Source organism: Castor canadensis, chromosome 8 (assembly GCF_047511655.1).
Source record: "Castor canadensis chromosome 8, mCasCan1.hap1v2, whole genome shotgun sequence".
Taxonomy (NCBI): domain Eukaryota; kingdom Metazoa; phylum Chordata; class Mammalia; order Rodentia; family Castoridae; genus Castor; species Castor canadensis.
Genome location: NC_133393.1, coordinates 133,804,080 through 133,818,784, shown reverse-complemented (window position 1 = coordinate 133,818,784; position 14,705 = coordinate 133,804,080). Strand labels below are relative to the sequence as shown.

The following is a 14,705-nucleotide window of genomic DNA, read 5'->3' as shown; positions in this document are numbered from 1 at the left end:
CTACCAGCAGATTTAAGCGTCTTAAATAACCAACACTTGGCTTCACCTGGGTGTGTCGCTATTCTCTAAATGCTGCTGTGTCATTCTGCCATCATCTGAAGACTATGTGTAACACCTTACACTAGAGTTTAGTGGGTTCCAGTGACCATATGCTGAAATGGACCCTTTGCCTTAAAAAGAAAAAAAAAAAACCCTGAGAATCCTAATTTAAAGTCTTTTCATTTTCAAGTATATAAAAGTCATATAGTTTTCATATTTATTTCAATTACCTGTCTTCTATATAAACTAAATTTTTTATTTTGAGTTTAAGAATTTTTTTAAAAATTTCTAGTAAAAACAACAAAACAGTTGAGATTTGACCAATAGTCAAGAGCACCTGTCTGCCTTTTTGAAGATAGGGTAGGTCATTTCAATTAAGTTTACTCTTGATATCTGAATAATTGGACTCCCTGCAAGTAGGAAGCCTTCAGGATGGAGCCACAGTGGGTGAAATCAAGGTGGTGATTCAGGAGAATAAGTTATAATATAAAGTCCTATGTAGAAACCTAATAGCATTCATGGAAAATGGCTGCAGAGCCAGCAGAAGTTTGGGTAGACTGAGGGCTGTAGTTTGGATCTGGAGTATCCTCCAAAGGCCCATGTGTTAAAGGCGTGGCCCCCAGCCCTTGGTGCTATTCAGAGGTGGTGAAAGCTTTAAGACATAAGGCCTAGTAGGAGGTCTTCTGGTCATGCCTTCAAAGGTGATTGTGGGACACTACCCCTTCCTCTCTTCCTTCCATTAATGGTCATGAGGTAGATGGGCTTCCTCTACCACTTGCTCCCATTGTAATGTACTGTGCCATCAAAGATCCAAAGCAATATAGCCAATTGGTCATGGACTAAGACCTCTAAAACTGTGAGTCAATTGTAAATTGATATCAAGCATTTTGTTACAGTAACAGAAAGTTGGCTAACACACTCAGCTTGCCTGAAAACATGTTGGTATCAAGTAATGGAGAAGAGGAGTTAAATGAGCTGTATGGTTAGCTGACTGGGCAGAAACCCATTCCAGTGATGTACCTCTTTCTCCCAGCAACTCCCAGGTACACTTTGATGAAGCCTTTACCAGAGGGTGGGGAAGGGTCATGACAAAGATTACAGAATTTTAGGCAGCCAACAATTAGAATAATCATGAAGACTCTTGCAAAGCAAGCATTTGTGATAACGATAAGAAGCGGATACAAAACTACTTGTACACTGTTAAAACATATGTAAGTACGAAATAAAGGCTAGAAAAAAATACTACAAAATGATAAAAGTTACTGTGTTGGAGTTGAGGAGTTATGGGTGATTTTCTTTAATTTCTTTTTAAAATCTTTTATAATATTGTATAATTTTTAAAGCTTTTACCAAAAAAAAAAAAAAAAAGACAAAGGGAGAAGAAAAAAGCTAATCAACATTTTATATTCTATAAGAAAAAATAGAAGATTCTTAAAAACCTAACAATTTTTTCCCCCATTCTTCCTTTGTCATCTCTTTAAACTCTAATTTCAAGCTTCTTCTCATTCCAATTAATTCCGTTTTGAATAAAACACATCACTCCCCCTCAGCCTCAATTATGGTACAGCTTGAGTCTTTTGTATTTTGCTGGTTTGGTGTCACTTGTGTGAGATTATTCAGACTTGCCTAAATCTCTGGTGAAAGTACTTGACCTGCAGAAAAAAAAGCTGAGAGATCTAGTTTGTGAAGCTACAGAAGGCATGAGTCAGATACAAAAGGAAAGACAGTATTTCTCAAGTGAACAAACCAAAAAACCGAGATGTTGAACTTCAGAGTGTAAGGCTATTTTAGGTAGAAGAAGCTGGAAACTCTTCTATCTAAGTTGGGATAGAATATTTCACATTTAATGGGATCATAATATAAATAAAACTGAATTTATCTCTGATGACTGTTTTAAGATAAAGTTGTTAAAGATTTATAGTATGTCTCTATTGTGAAATAAAATGCTTGACTTTTCTAATAAAAGTTTAGTACCCACCTCAATCTTGTTATGTACAAATACCAGAACCAGATTTTATATGACTCTACAGGCATAACTGTATGCCACTAATGCTTTAAAAATCAGGGTGTGGCAATAATCAAATAACTCTTTTAAATTTTTAGTTTATGGAGCCAAGACCCATAAGGAATGGTCTGCCCCAATTCATAACTTGGTAAAAGACTAGAGGCTCTTTTGAGAAGTCCCGATTTCAATTTTTTTCCTTTGTCTCTTTATCAAAGCACTTGTATAAAGAGAGGCACCTAGCTTTTGTCTCTACATATAATAGATTTGTTGTTTTCTAAAACTAAACTACTATTAACAACTGAGTTACTATTAAAAAATTGACTTTTGAAATAAATACTTCAAAAGCTATAGAATGAATGAAAATAGCCTGCCTGCTTTGCAAATTCTGCTTAGTGCTAGGTTATTTGGTCAAACCACAGGTTATGCATGCCATGAGGGTACAGATTACTGCTTCAGATGCTTTAGCATTCTCCAGCACGATGCACAGATTCCTAATTAGTCACTAAAAAGTACTTGTTGACTTGTCTTATGTGAGCAGTGTAACCTGCTTTGATTTCCTCCTAACACCTCCCCACTTCTCCCAGCTACAAGTCTTCCTCTCCTCTGCATCATATTCAAACTTTCACTTTATACTTTTAGCTCTTTCTGAGTTATGGCCAGGCCTTCTCTCCTGACACACACTAAGCCTTTTGAGGACAAATATCTTCTGTGCCTTCTTTCCATTCTTTACAGTGCCTGGCACATTGTAGACATGAAACAAACTGGTTGAACAGAGACTTGAATGAAGCAACATTTGAAAAGTAAATATGACAATTAGAAGACTTCTAGTTGCCAACCCTAAAATTGCTTGAGAAAAATGAAATACATAATTATTTCTTACAAATACAAGGTACAGAAAACAGATAAATAAGAATCTGTGGTCATGTGATTTGTTCTCTTTACAGGAAAATCTTTTTAGATCACAAACTGTATTTTTTGTTCACTATAGCTATTACAGGTTCACATTCTGAATATTAGATAATGCTAACATTATGATGGATAATACATGAAAATATAAATACCTATTTTTTTGTCTAAATGGAGCTGCTAATCTTCCAGAAAAAAAAGTTTATTTTTCTCCATTTCTTTCTTATAAGTACTGTAGTGCTTTCCATAGAAGACAGATTATTTCTCTAGACCATTATAAACTTAGATCTCTGCCTTCCTAGATGTGTTTTTGTGGAAGTATTTTTCCATGACTTTTATAGTCATGATGTGCAGGAGTGGAAGGAAGAACACTAACATTTCTTCATTGCCTGTTAAGTGTCAAGTGTTATGTTAGGCACTTTTATATTTGGAATCTTGTTGAATCATCATGAAAGGCCCCATAGACATGCCCATTTTATATATGAAGCAACTGAAGTTCAAGAAGATTAATGAACTTTCTCAATGTCTTACAACAAATAGTGCAGCCAAGATCCAAACCCAGCTTCACTTCACCCTGTTCTATAGACTTCCTACTGCATTTTGCTGAAATTTTTGTGAACATTTGTGCAAAATAAAAAGGCCTGGAGCTGGGCACCAGTGGTTCACCTGTAATCCTAGCTACTTTGGAGGCAGAGATCAGGAGGTTCACAATTTGAAGCCAGCACAAGCAAATAGTTCAGTGAGACCCTATCTCAAAAAAACCCTTCACAAAAATAGAGCTGGTGAACTGGCTGAAGGTGAAGGCCCTAAGTTCAAGCCCCAGTTCAAAGAAAAAAAACCCCTAGGATGTTTTATACTGTATGCCTAGAAATAAATAGAAAGTTGTGAAGGAATGACGCATGATGCAGAGGCACTGATGATTATGACAATAGGTTTATCTACAATGATGCAAGTTATGCAAACATGTAAAATTTCTTTCTCCTTTTTTGTGATACTGGGGTTTGAATTCAGGGCTTTGCATTCATGAGGCAGGTGCTCTACCTCTTGAGCCACACCTTCATCCCTTTTTGCTCTGGTTATTTTGGAGATAGGGTCTTGCTTTTTGTTCAGGTTGGCCTAGACTGCTATTTCCCTATTTTAACCTTCCTGCCATGCTAGCATGACAGGGCACACCACCACACCCAGCTTTTCTCCATTGAGATGGGACCTAATGAAGTAGTTTTTTTTCCCCTTGGGCTGGCCTAGAATCACAATCCTCCTGATCTCATCTCCAATGTAGCTTGGGATGACAGGACCATACCACTGGTGCCCTGCTAAAATAACTTTCTTAACATACTACATTATTAAATTCTTTATCACCATGAGGACATTGTCTCTTGGACAACAAAAACCAGTCTTTGTAAAATGGCTTTGTGTTTCTCAGTGTATGAAATAATTACCATTGCTGATACCTTCCAATCCAACTAAAATTTGAAGACAGGTAACTGTTATCAGCACTAGAAAACAATTTTATCTGTAATCTGCCTACTAGCTTTGAGGATCAGAGTGCCCAAAGCAACAGAGTGTTTCTAATGGCAAGCTTTTTTTTGCCTCGAGGGAACACCCCATTAATTCACAGATGGTTTACATTTTTGCCAGGAGTAAAAAGAGGAAATTTTCTTTTTCATAAATACATGAGATGAACAATATCTCAAACTTTTCTGGTGATTTCCACATTGAGGAAGTAGAGGAAAAGGGGGCTGACATTTATTGTATGCTCTAACCTGCTTTAACAGGATGTCTTGGAGTTACTAGGTCAATACTTTATATAAAATAAGGTCAAGTAGGTTTCAGGTGTGTCTCACTCATAATTGTCTCACTTCTACACTCTTTTGCACTGTAGAGAGCAATAGGTCAAAATTATACTCTTATTCGTAGCTTTTATTAACCTCTCCTTTGACGCTGAGGCTAGAAATCACCTCTGGGTTAAGTGGTATGACTTCTACATAGGTATACTTAGAGAAAGCCTGCATTTTCAGCATTGTTGGAAAATTCAGTCTTAGACAGACAGGTAAGATAATAGTTTCCAATGCCATTTGACAGGGCAGTGTTTTTTTTTTTTTTTAATCACATTTTCTCTTTTTAACAGTATTACATAGGTATGTTTACATATAATAAACTGCACATATTTAAAGTGTTCAACTTGATAAGTCTTCACATTAGGTATACACCCATGAAAAGTCATCAGCACAATAATCTAAAAAATTTGTTTTATCGGGTGTTCCTTTGTAATACTTCCTTCCTCCCACCCTACCTTCTGGCTCTGGCAACTACTGGTTTACCTTATTTACTTACTTACTTACTTACTTATTGGGACTGGGGATTGAATTCAAGGTTTCATGCTTGACAAGCAGATGTTCTACCACTTGAGCCACACCTCCAGTCCATTTTGCTCTGGTTATTTTGGAGAGGGGTCTCTTAGAGCTCTTTGACTGGGCTGGCTTGAACTATTTCTCTAGCCTCCCAAGTAGCTAGGATTACAGGTGTAAGCCACTGGTGCCTGGTTGATCTGCTTTTTGTTTGCATTTCCTATAATTTTATGAAAATATAATCATACATTGTATACTGTTTTTTGGTCTGACTTCTTTCACTCCTCATAATTTTTTGGGGATTCATCCATGTTGTCACATGCATCAGTAAGTCAATCCTTTTCATTGCTGAATATTATCCCACACTATTTGTTTTTTCATTTATCCCTTCATTTATCCATCTTTGCAATTCATCCTAACCTCTTTATCAAAATTATTTCTCTGATTTGCAGTTTCTAATTATACTCTTGGCACTTCTGCAGGGGTGGAGGACGCCTTTGGTTTTCAACTACTCTGCATCTGTCCTCTTACTTCTGTTAATGGTGTCCTCCTGTTCTTTGGGCATTTGTATTTTCTGCATTACACCTGGTTTTGTGGAACCCTTCTGATTAGAGGGTGATACATGACCTAGGTTGGTCAGAGTCGTTCCTTGGAATTTTCTAAATGGACCTTCCTCCACTTAAATGAGGAAGTTTTCCATTCCTGAGATAACAACTTACAAAAGAGAAGGGATTTATTTTGGCTAACAGTTTTAGAGGGTTTAGTCCATGGTTGATTGGATCTGTTGCTTTGGGTTGGTGGCAGCACAGGGCACCATGGTGGGAGTACACGCTCCAGAAGACCTTTCTATTTTTTTTTTGTTTTGTTTTGTTTTCGAGGAGACCTTTCTACCTCAGGGCAGCTGAGAAACAAAGAGAGAGAGGAATGGGCCAGGATTCTAATATCCCTTTCAAGGACATGCTCACATAGTGACCTAACTTACTTCCAGTAGGCTCTATGTCTTAAAGGTTCTACTACCTTCCAACAGTACCATAGGCTGAGGACTAAACTTTTGACACATAAGCATCTGGGGGATACCTACTCAAATCACTGAAGGAACTATGAGGGTATAATTCCAAAACTTTCAGTGAATTTGGAAAAATGATGTTGGCACATAAACTGAGGCCCAGATCAGAGACAGAGCAACCATGTTCCATGGTGGGTCTCCCGGAACTAGCTGATGACAAAGTTTCTTCATCCCTGGTTTTTGCATTTTATTAGGTGGGTTTCCTATGGGCACTTCCTTACTTATTGTAAGAGTACCCTTTTTTTGTTTGGGGGGGACATTTCTTCTAATACTCTCAGCACACGTGATTCAGGTAAAACAGATTCTACCCTGGCTTTTGGGGTAAAACACATATCTAGGTCCTAGCCAGCTACTCAACTACCTTGGCCAGAGTGAAAATGATTCAAGCTGGGGCCAATTAGAGCTAATGTTTATGCTACTGTGAGATTCTGTTGACCTAGTGGGTGGACGAGCCAAGATTGCCAAAGGCAGAACCAAGAGGAGAGAAACCAGGTTTTGACAACATCATGTGGGCTGTTGGCTAAGACATCCCCGAAGCCTGCACTTCCCTTGGCCTTTTTAGTCATTAAAAAAAAAAAAAAATCTCCTTTTGTAACAAGTTACTTGAGTTGCTGTTCATGTCACTTATGGCAGAAAAAAAAAATCACAATACAATGCATTACATTCATTATCTCATTTAATTCTTATAACCTAGCAGGTATATTATTATCCCAAGATTATATATGGGGAAACTCTTGATTAAGTAACCTACCAACATCTAGTGGCAAAGCTAGAACTCCCATCCAATCCAAGTGCTTGCAAAGCCCAACAATTGTGTAATACTGCTCAGGGCTAGAACCCTGACCTGCTTAGCTTTGTGTTAACATTTGCATCTTCCTTATTGCTGAAGTAAAATTATATTTATAAGGCTTAATTCTCCTCCTCCTTTCCCCCTGCTTCTTATCTTTCGTGTCTTCTTTCCCTCTTCCTCATTTTTTATTTTTCCAATGTCTAAATACCAAATATTTGCTCTACTCTCCTCTTTACAGGTTGTATCTACTCTGAAAGTGTTCTGAGGTGTCGATGTTGGCGTGGGCAAGGCAAAGTTTATTTTACTGAAAACTTGATCTTTTGAGGAATGGCTAAGAATTAGAAGTCTTCAAATCAATTGGATCAACTGACCTAAAAGCAAGCCACTGGGGAAAATTTCAAGATAACAAACTATAAGGCCACTATTGCTTCCTTTCCCTCATTCTTTACAAAGAAAAAAAAAAAGATCAATGCTCATTGATCATTTTCCCCTGGGAAAAGGGCCAATTGTCCTGTCATTTTCAATGAGGTCTAACAGAAAACCTGTACTATCCCAGTGCTCACTTTTCAACAGTTTAAAAAAAAAAAAAAAGTGAGGAATTTTTAAAAATCTTAAAGCTGGTTTCATGATGGGCTTCATTTTGGGAGGATGTTCAGATAAGCTTTAGATGTGTTTTATTTGATTAAGAGCAGACAAAACATCAATTTAGATAAGGGAGGGAAGGAAGGAAGGAAGGAGAGAAAGAAGGAAGAAGGCAGAGAAGGAAGGAGAGAAAGAAAAAAGGAAGGAAGGAGGAAGGAAGGAAAGAAGGGAGAGAGGGAGGAGGTAATTAATTTCTTCTCAGTCTTTTTTTCTTTTTTTTTTTTTGTGGTACTGGGGCTTGAACTCAGGGCCTACACCTTAAGCCACTCCACTAGCCCCCTTTTTTTTTTTGTGATGGGTTTCTTTGAGATAGTCTTGAAAACTATTTGCCCGGGATGGCTTCAAACCGCTTATCTACCTGATCTCTGCCTCCTTAGTAGCTAGAATTTTTTCCCACAAAAAAACCGCCAGACTTTCTGTAAGATTCATTCTAACGAAATAGGGAATGGGCCCAGATAATAAGAGTTTTCCCAACTTTGCAGGTAAGCACTTAGCCACAACGACATAGGGTTAACTGAGCTGAGTGCTCCATGCCCAGAGGGCTGAGACACCCTGAACTTGGAGAGGTTTGGGTCCATGTGTCAGAAGGCGTAAGTGATGCTGTCAGTCTGCTCGGTGACACTGGGGTTGCGTGAGCACTGCTTGGGCAGGCTTTTTTGGTGGACTTTGCTTCTTGGGATTCCATGGTAGAGCTCCTTTTCGTTCTTTCCTATCTCCGCAGAGAGTTAAACTGTAGAAGAAAGTCCTCGATACACCGTGCTTATAGGCATATCGTCTTCAACCCACCTGCTGTCCATGCTGCAGTAAGAGTGGGGCTTCATGGTTCAGGCGCGGTAGCCCCAGCACTATAGTTTTATTTTATAAGGTAAAAATAAAACAAAACAAAACAAACCCCTATATTGCAACCTAGTGAAAAGACCAATCAACACACTCAAAATTTAAAATCGGTTTTGAAAAATAATTAAACAAATGCCCTCATCCATTGTTTTGATTGTTCTGTGACCTTGTCTCATCAAATAATTTACTGAGTGATATAAAGAAAAAGCCCACAGCTTTAGCCTCTGCTGGCCATCAGAACTTTCCTGATTTTGCCATCTAAAAGATCCCAGTTCACCTCCCCTTTCCATTTTGTTTCCATTACTCCTTCGTTTTCTTCATCTGTCAGGATTATAAATTATGCATGAATCCCTCAAGTGATTTACACGTTTACTGCTTATTTCAGTTCCACAAGGCCAACACCTTGCCTATTTTGTTCACCACTATCTACATCTTCAATGTTTAGCAGCGTACCTGGCACATTATGTGCAATTAGTAAATTTTTTTGATTGAAAGAACAAATAGATCAATAAAATAAGAAATAGAAATGTGATCCAGGTTCTAATGATCACATTTCTATGGTGGTGCTGTGGTAGGAAGAGAAGAGAATACACTTCAACAGATTTAGATGAGGCAGTTAGAATAATCTTTTTACTTCCAATGGGATAATTGCAGTCTGATGATATGAAGGGGGAATTTTATTTATTTACTACTTATTCATATGTTTTGATAATACTGGGGTTTTGAACTCAGGGCCTCACACTTGCAAGGCAGGCACTCTATCACTTGAGCCACTCTGCCAGCCTTTTTTTTTGTGTTGGGTATTTTCGAGATAAAAGTCTTGCAAACTATTTGCCCAGACTGGCTTTGAACCATGATCCTCCTGATCACTGCCTCCTGAATAGCTAGGATTACAGGCATAAGCCACCAGTAGGAGCAATTATTGATGCTGAAACTTAGGATGCAATTTTGTAGACTCTTTTTGGTGATTTTTGAATATTTACTAAGAGGATAAAAAGACATACAATTTTTTTTACATAAAAATACTTGGCCTACAAGTAGGTCATGTACAAACAAAATTTTTCTTTCTCACTTAAAAAGAACTGAAAATGATGCTACTTCTTGCTATATAATAAAGTTCTTTGACTTGGACAACTCTAAAGGCATCACTAACAGTGGTTTTTGAAAGTGCACACTCATTCTAAAGAAAAGCTTGTTACATACATTTGCATTCTTGAATAGTAAATATGTGTGGAGTGTATTTGTTGCTAATTTATGAATCCTGGTAATTTTAGAGGCACAGGAGAAGTCTGGTTGACACGTGTGGTTGGATATTAACAGCAGATACATGTAACTTTGCCCAACAAAATAAGAGAAAGAAAACAGTAGGTAGTGATTTCAAGAGGGAAAGGATTCACCCAGGAATCTAAGATGACAATTGTCAAAAGTCCTTAGGCCATAATGTGACTTGAAATTGCATTTAAAATGTATTGTCTACTTCCGGGTGTTAAAATGGAAAAACATATTTTTATATCTCACTTCACAGGCCTTTCATGTGGTTAAGTTTGTTTTTTTCTTTTCTTGTTTAGGTTGTCTACATCCGGTCCCTATTCTTTTATTATCTCCCTCTAGGGGTTTAAGTTTGTTTTTACCTTATGCTTTTATCCTTATTTGTGGAAAAAAAGTGGGTCAGTATTACTTTTAGTTTGTCTTCACTTTCACTCGGCTGTGCATTCCTGAACTTGCTTTTGGCCTCTGGGAAAGAAAAAAACTAAAAACATACCCAGAAACTGGGCCAGCCTCTCAAGGCCCGCCTCCCCCAAGAAAACAAAACCTAACCAACTGCGACCGTAGTCCTTTCTGTTCTCATAGCACGTGGAATTTCCCTTCTCTCAACGCTCGGATTTTCATTGTAACTCTTTGTCTTTCATCCTGGCGAGACCCTCAGCCCTTTGACAGCCTAGACGCGCGTCAAGAATGTAAAAATCTGTAGAAAACGTTGGAATTTAAATCAGCAAATGCTGCATGCACGAAGGATGGATGCACTAGCACCCATTCACCCACCCGACACACGCAGGAGAAAAGCTGCAGCGACCAGCAGGCTTCAGCGCGGGTCCTTTGACATCAACTCTCTGGAAAGCCAGCTATCTGTACTGGACATGGATAATTCAAATTGGTTTTGGTTGGGACAGGGTGTGGGGGAAGATGAAAGGACTGAATTATTCAGAGAATTTCTTCCCCAGTCGCTGTGGACAGGTACTGCCCAGCCTTCCCACTTCTGTGGGTCTCCTCGCCACTCGCACTGCCCCAGAAGACAGGCTGGGGACACCCAGGTGCCCACCTTGGGGACGCGGTTTCCAGAGGCTACCACGCCCCGCCCCGACTCTCAGGCCCCGCCCCCAAACCGCAGGCCCCGCCCCCGCCGCCGCCGCCGCCGCCGGCAGGGGTCGCGCTGCCCGTGGCGAGCGGCACAGGCGGGGGTGAGGGAAGCTCCCGTGGCCGGCCGTCTTTCTCCGCCGCTGCTGGTTGGATCGGTTCAATAAAAGTCTTTCTGCTCGCTCGCTCGCTCGCTCTCCTCCGAGGAACAGGCGGAGGCGTCAAGCCGCAGCTGCCGAGTACGAAAGCGACGCACACGCAGAGAGCGAAAGCAGCTGCCGCGCTCTCTTTCAGCGCCGCACGGTCCAATCCCACAGCCGTGGAGAAGGAGCCGGGCCGGGCCGTCTCGCTCCCGCCCCGGTTTCTCAGCGGGGATTAGTGGGCCGCCCGCGCGGCTCTACGGCCCGGGAGCCATGTTGACCAGGGGGTTCGGCCGCGCGTGAGACCCCCCCTCGGGCCCTCCCTGGAGCTCCGCACCCTCGGCCGGAGCCGGAAGACGGCTGCGGCGGCGGAGGCCTGCGCCGCGGCGAAGGCGCCTCGGGGCTGCCGGCCGCTGGGACCCGGACCTGCATCCGGTTGCCGCGGGCGTCGGCGGAGCCGCTTTCCCTTCGCGCCTCGCCTCGGGACGCGGTCCCCGCACTTGCTGGTGAGTTGGCGACCGAGCCACCCTGTCCCCTGCTGCCGGGTCCGCAAGGGGGTGCGCCCATGGCCGGGAGGGGGAGATACGGGGGGCCGCAGGAGGCTCAGGCCCGGCGGCGAAGTTGAGAGAGGCGGCTTGGCGCTGGGGCTCGTGTGTGCCTGTCACTCGTCGGGTCCGGCGCGGACCCCCGGTCGCCTGGGCATATCCAAGGGTGGGGTGGGGTGGGGTGGGGTTAGGGAGTCTTCCCGGTGCCGCCGCCTCCGGGGCTTGCTGCCGCTTTGGTGTCCGGGGAGGCGGAGGAGGAGAGGAGGCGGAAAGTCCCCCGAGACACAAAGGTCCCCTCGGCGGGGGTGGAGCTGGAGGCGCCCGGGAGGGGCAGGAAGGGGCGCGGGTCGGCGGGAGGTGGGCGAGCAGGCGGTGGCGCTCCGGGCTCCTTGGAGACGCAGGGGCCGTGCGCGGGTGGGAGCGCGGAGCTGGAGCAGGAGGAGGAGCCCGCGCGTGGGGGGCGCGTCGAGACAAAGATCGGGGCGGCCTCCTGCTGGCGGGTCACACCCCGGAGTGTTGGTCTAGAGCCGAGGTGCAGGAAGGTGGGAAACCCTAAGAACCCATGGCGGGGGTGGGGCGAGTGGGGAAGGGGGCGGGGGGTCAAGTGTCGCCTTGGCTGCAGTCGCTTTTCTCAGCGTTTTTGTGCCCGGTGCTTTTTTTTGCTCCCCAACTCAGCTGGATAGCTCCAGATTCTCCTCCCATCACCCCACACTGCCACATTGACTCCCCTGTGGTTTCCCCCTTCATTCTCGCTAGTTCTCACCCACTCCTTTTCGGGTAAGCAGTATTTTGCCTTCAGCTCGGTGAACGTTTGCTAATGACAGGATGCCTGAGCTTGTTCTGACCCTGAACTGCCTTGAACTCCTCTCTCTTCCTCCCACCCTTTCCCTTCTGGGAGCGCCAATGTCACATGGCCATTAACAATTAGCTTTTCTTCTGCAAAAATGGCAAAAGCATTTAGCTGAAATCCGTGGCGCCTCTCCTTTATGTTAATCTGTCCACCGAAGACGCGTTGTTGGTCATGTTTTTATGGCCTCTTAGCCAAATTGATTTTCTAGACACAGAAGTAACAAATTTTGTTTTGAGTCTTGGTCATTCCTAGGGTCAGCAAAGTGTGTTCCTGTCAGCCAGACCTTCTGTCACTTAACAGGAAATGCTTGACTTAAAGATAGACAGTTCTTGCCTTAAACTTTACTTTTTCTTTTTCTTTCTTTTTTAAAAAGTCTTTGTTGAAGGATTTCTTTTAAAAGTCATTTGTGCCACAAGATCAAAGTAACAAATGTGAGTTACTGTGTTGACTTCGTTAACCATTGAGCAGAAGAAAATATACGGGATTTTAAGACCTTTGATCCCTTGAGTTGACCTAAACTTCCCTTCAAGCTAGAAATAAGGCTAAGCTAAATTTTAGGAAAAAGAATTGCTCGTGGGGATATCACTGGTTTTATTTTGTTCTTTTTGAGTTTCAGGAGTTGGCTTGCTTCTTAAACGTTGGGGTGTTGCTTTGTTTGATGAAGTCATTCAGTCTTTTTAATTCTGACATCTGCATAGTTCCATAAATAATGGGTGAGAACAAAGAAAAATGTGACTGTTTAAGGAGTATTCCTTTTATTTTTTAATGTTATGAGAAAATACTGAAATGTAGAGTGTTGTCCTTTTATCTGGTAAACCATGTCATAGGCCAAAGGCACTAACAGTTTGAATGCTATGCTTCAAAGAAAAACCGCTGAGTCTTTGAATTTAAGCTGCTTTAAAATTAAATGCTAATATTATTTGATTGTTTTACAATGAAAATAAAAACATTACTGAAATATGGATAAAAGAAAGTAAAAGTAAAGCCTGTTCGATATAGGGACTTTTGATGGTGTCACTGTAAAAACAGTCATGTCTTGCAGTTTGCTGCTATTAAAGTGTTGACACTATAAAAATTAGGAAATTTCAGTTTAGGGACCATTCTCTGAATTTTGGGACTCCCTTCCTACCCCACCCCAACACAAACATTTTGGAGACCTTTGAAATTAACATGTCATACTTGATGTTTTAGATAATGTTTATCAAAAGGCCATATTGAGGGTACATTTTTTTAAACTGCATATTTATTACTGTCTGCTTAGAGAATCAAAATTTGTGTCTCTGTCAGGAAATCTACCAGAAAGTTAAACGTTTCTGGATAGTGGGATTTATTGTTGATTACGTTTTTTTCTATTTCTGCAAATTTTCACGTTACTTCTACGATCAAAAAAAAAAAAAGTAAATTTGGAATTAAAGTCTTGTTAATGTCTTAAATTGCCTATTATAAAAAAAGGTTTTACAAAATATATTAGTTATTCTCATCCTTTGATTAGGCCCAATAAAATAACTTTTTGTCTTAGGTATTTAAAAAATTGTAGCCTGTCATGCATACTGACTAACAGAAAGACAAAAGGAAGAGATGCATGCACAGTAAGGAAAAATGAAATTGGAGGAATTGATTTATTGTGTGAGGTAGGTTTATACACCTACTTTCTAATAAGTCCTTGTTTTATGAAAAGTGGAAATTTTAAACTGCAGTTACTGTGTATCAAAGGTTATATGTTGACAAAGGAGATTTTAATATATGTCTGTTGATACATCTAATTTTCAGATACTGATTCAGTCCTGTGGTGGAAAGAGATGGCATATAGAATCATTTATTTTGCTCTATCAAGGCTTGTTTTTTCTCATTCTTTCTGTAATACATTTTCCTCCTTTCCTTTCATTGGTGAGATAGTACTAATTGAAAAGCAGCACAAATATTTTATTGTGAATAGTAGAAGCTATAATGGCTACTGAGGAAGCTCTTCAGAAGTGAAGAATTGTCCCTTAATGTAAAAAAAGTTATCTGTGAATACACATTATTCCCCATTTTCTTTAATAGTGCTGAATGTTTATAAGGCATTGCACTTTAAATCTTTATTGCTATTCCCTAGTCCTTATAAAATTATAAAATCATGTCCTGCCATTCTTCTACATGGCATTTTTATTTCCAAGGTGGATAGTTACTTTATTGAATATAT

The 14,705-nt window shown here is 41.0% G+C and overlaps 1 protein-coding gene across 3 annotated transcripts in view; it reads left to right on the top strand.

Moving 5' to 3' along the window:
- Window positions 1-11,500: 11,500 nt before the first annotated feature.
- The window catches only part of Cdk17 (cyclin dependent kinase 17), a 113,434-nt gene continuing 110,229 nt past the window's right edge, over window positions 11,501-14,705 (top strand). For 2 of the 3 annotated variants that reach the window (XM_020182993.2, XM_020182994.2), the window contains exon 1: window positions 11,501-11,634. The gene's annotated coding sequence lies outside the window, so the exon portion shown is untranslated. Of the gene's footprint in view, window positions 11,635-12,097; window positions 12,216-14,705 lie in introns of those variants that run through there. The other variant, XM_074084167.1, reaches the window with a different exon arrangement.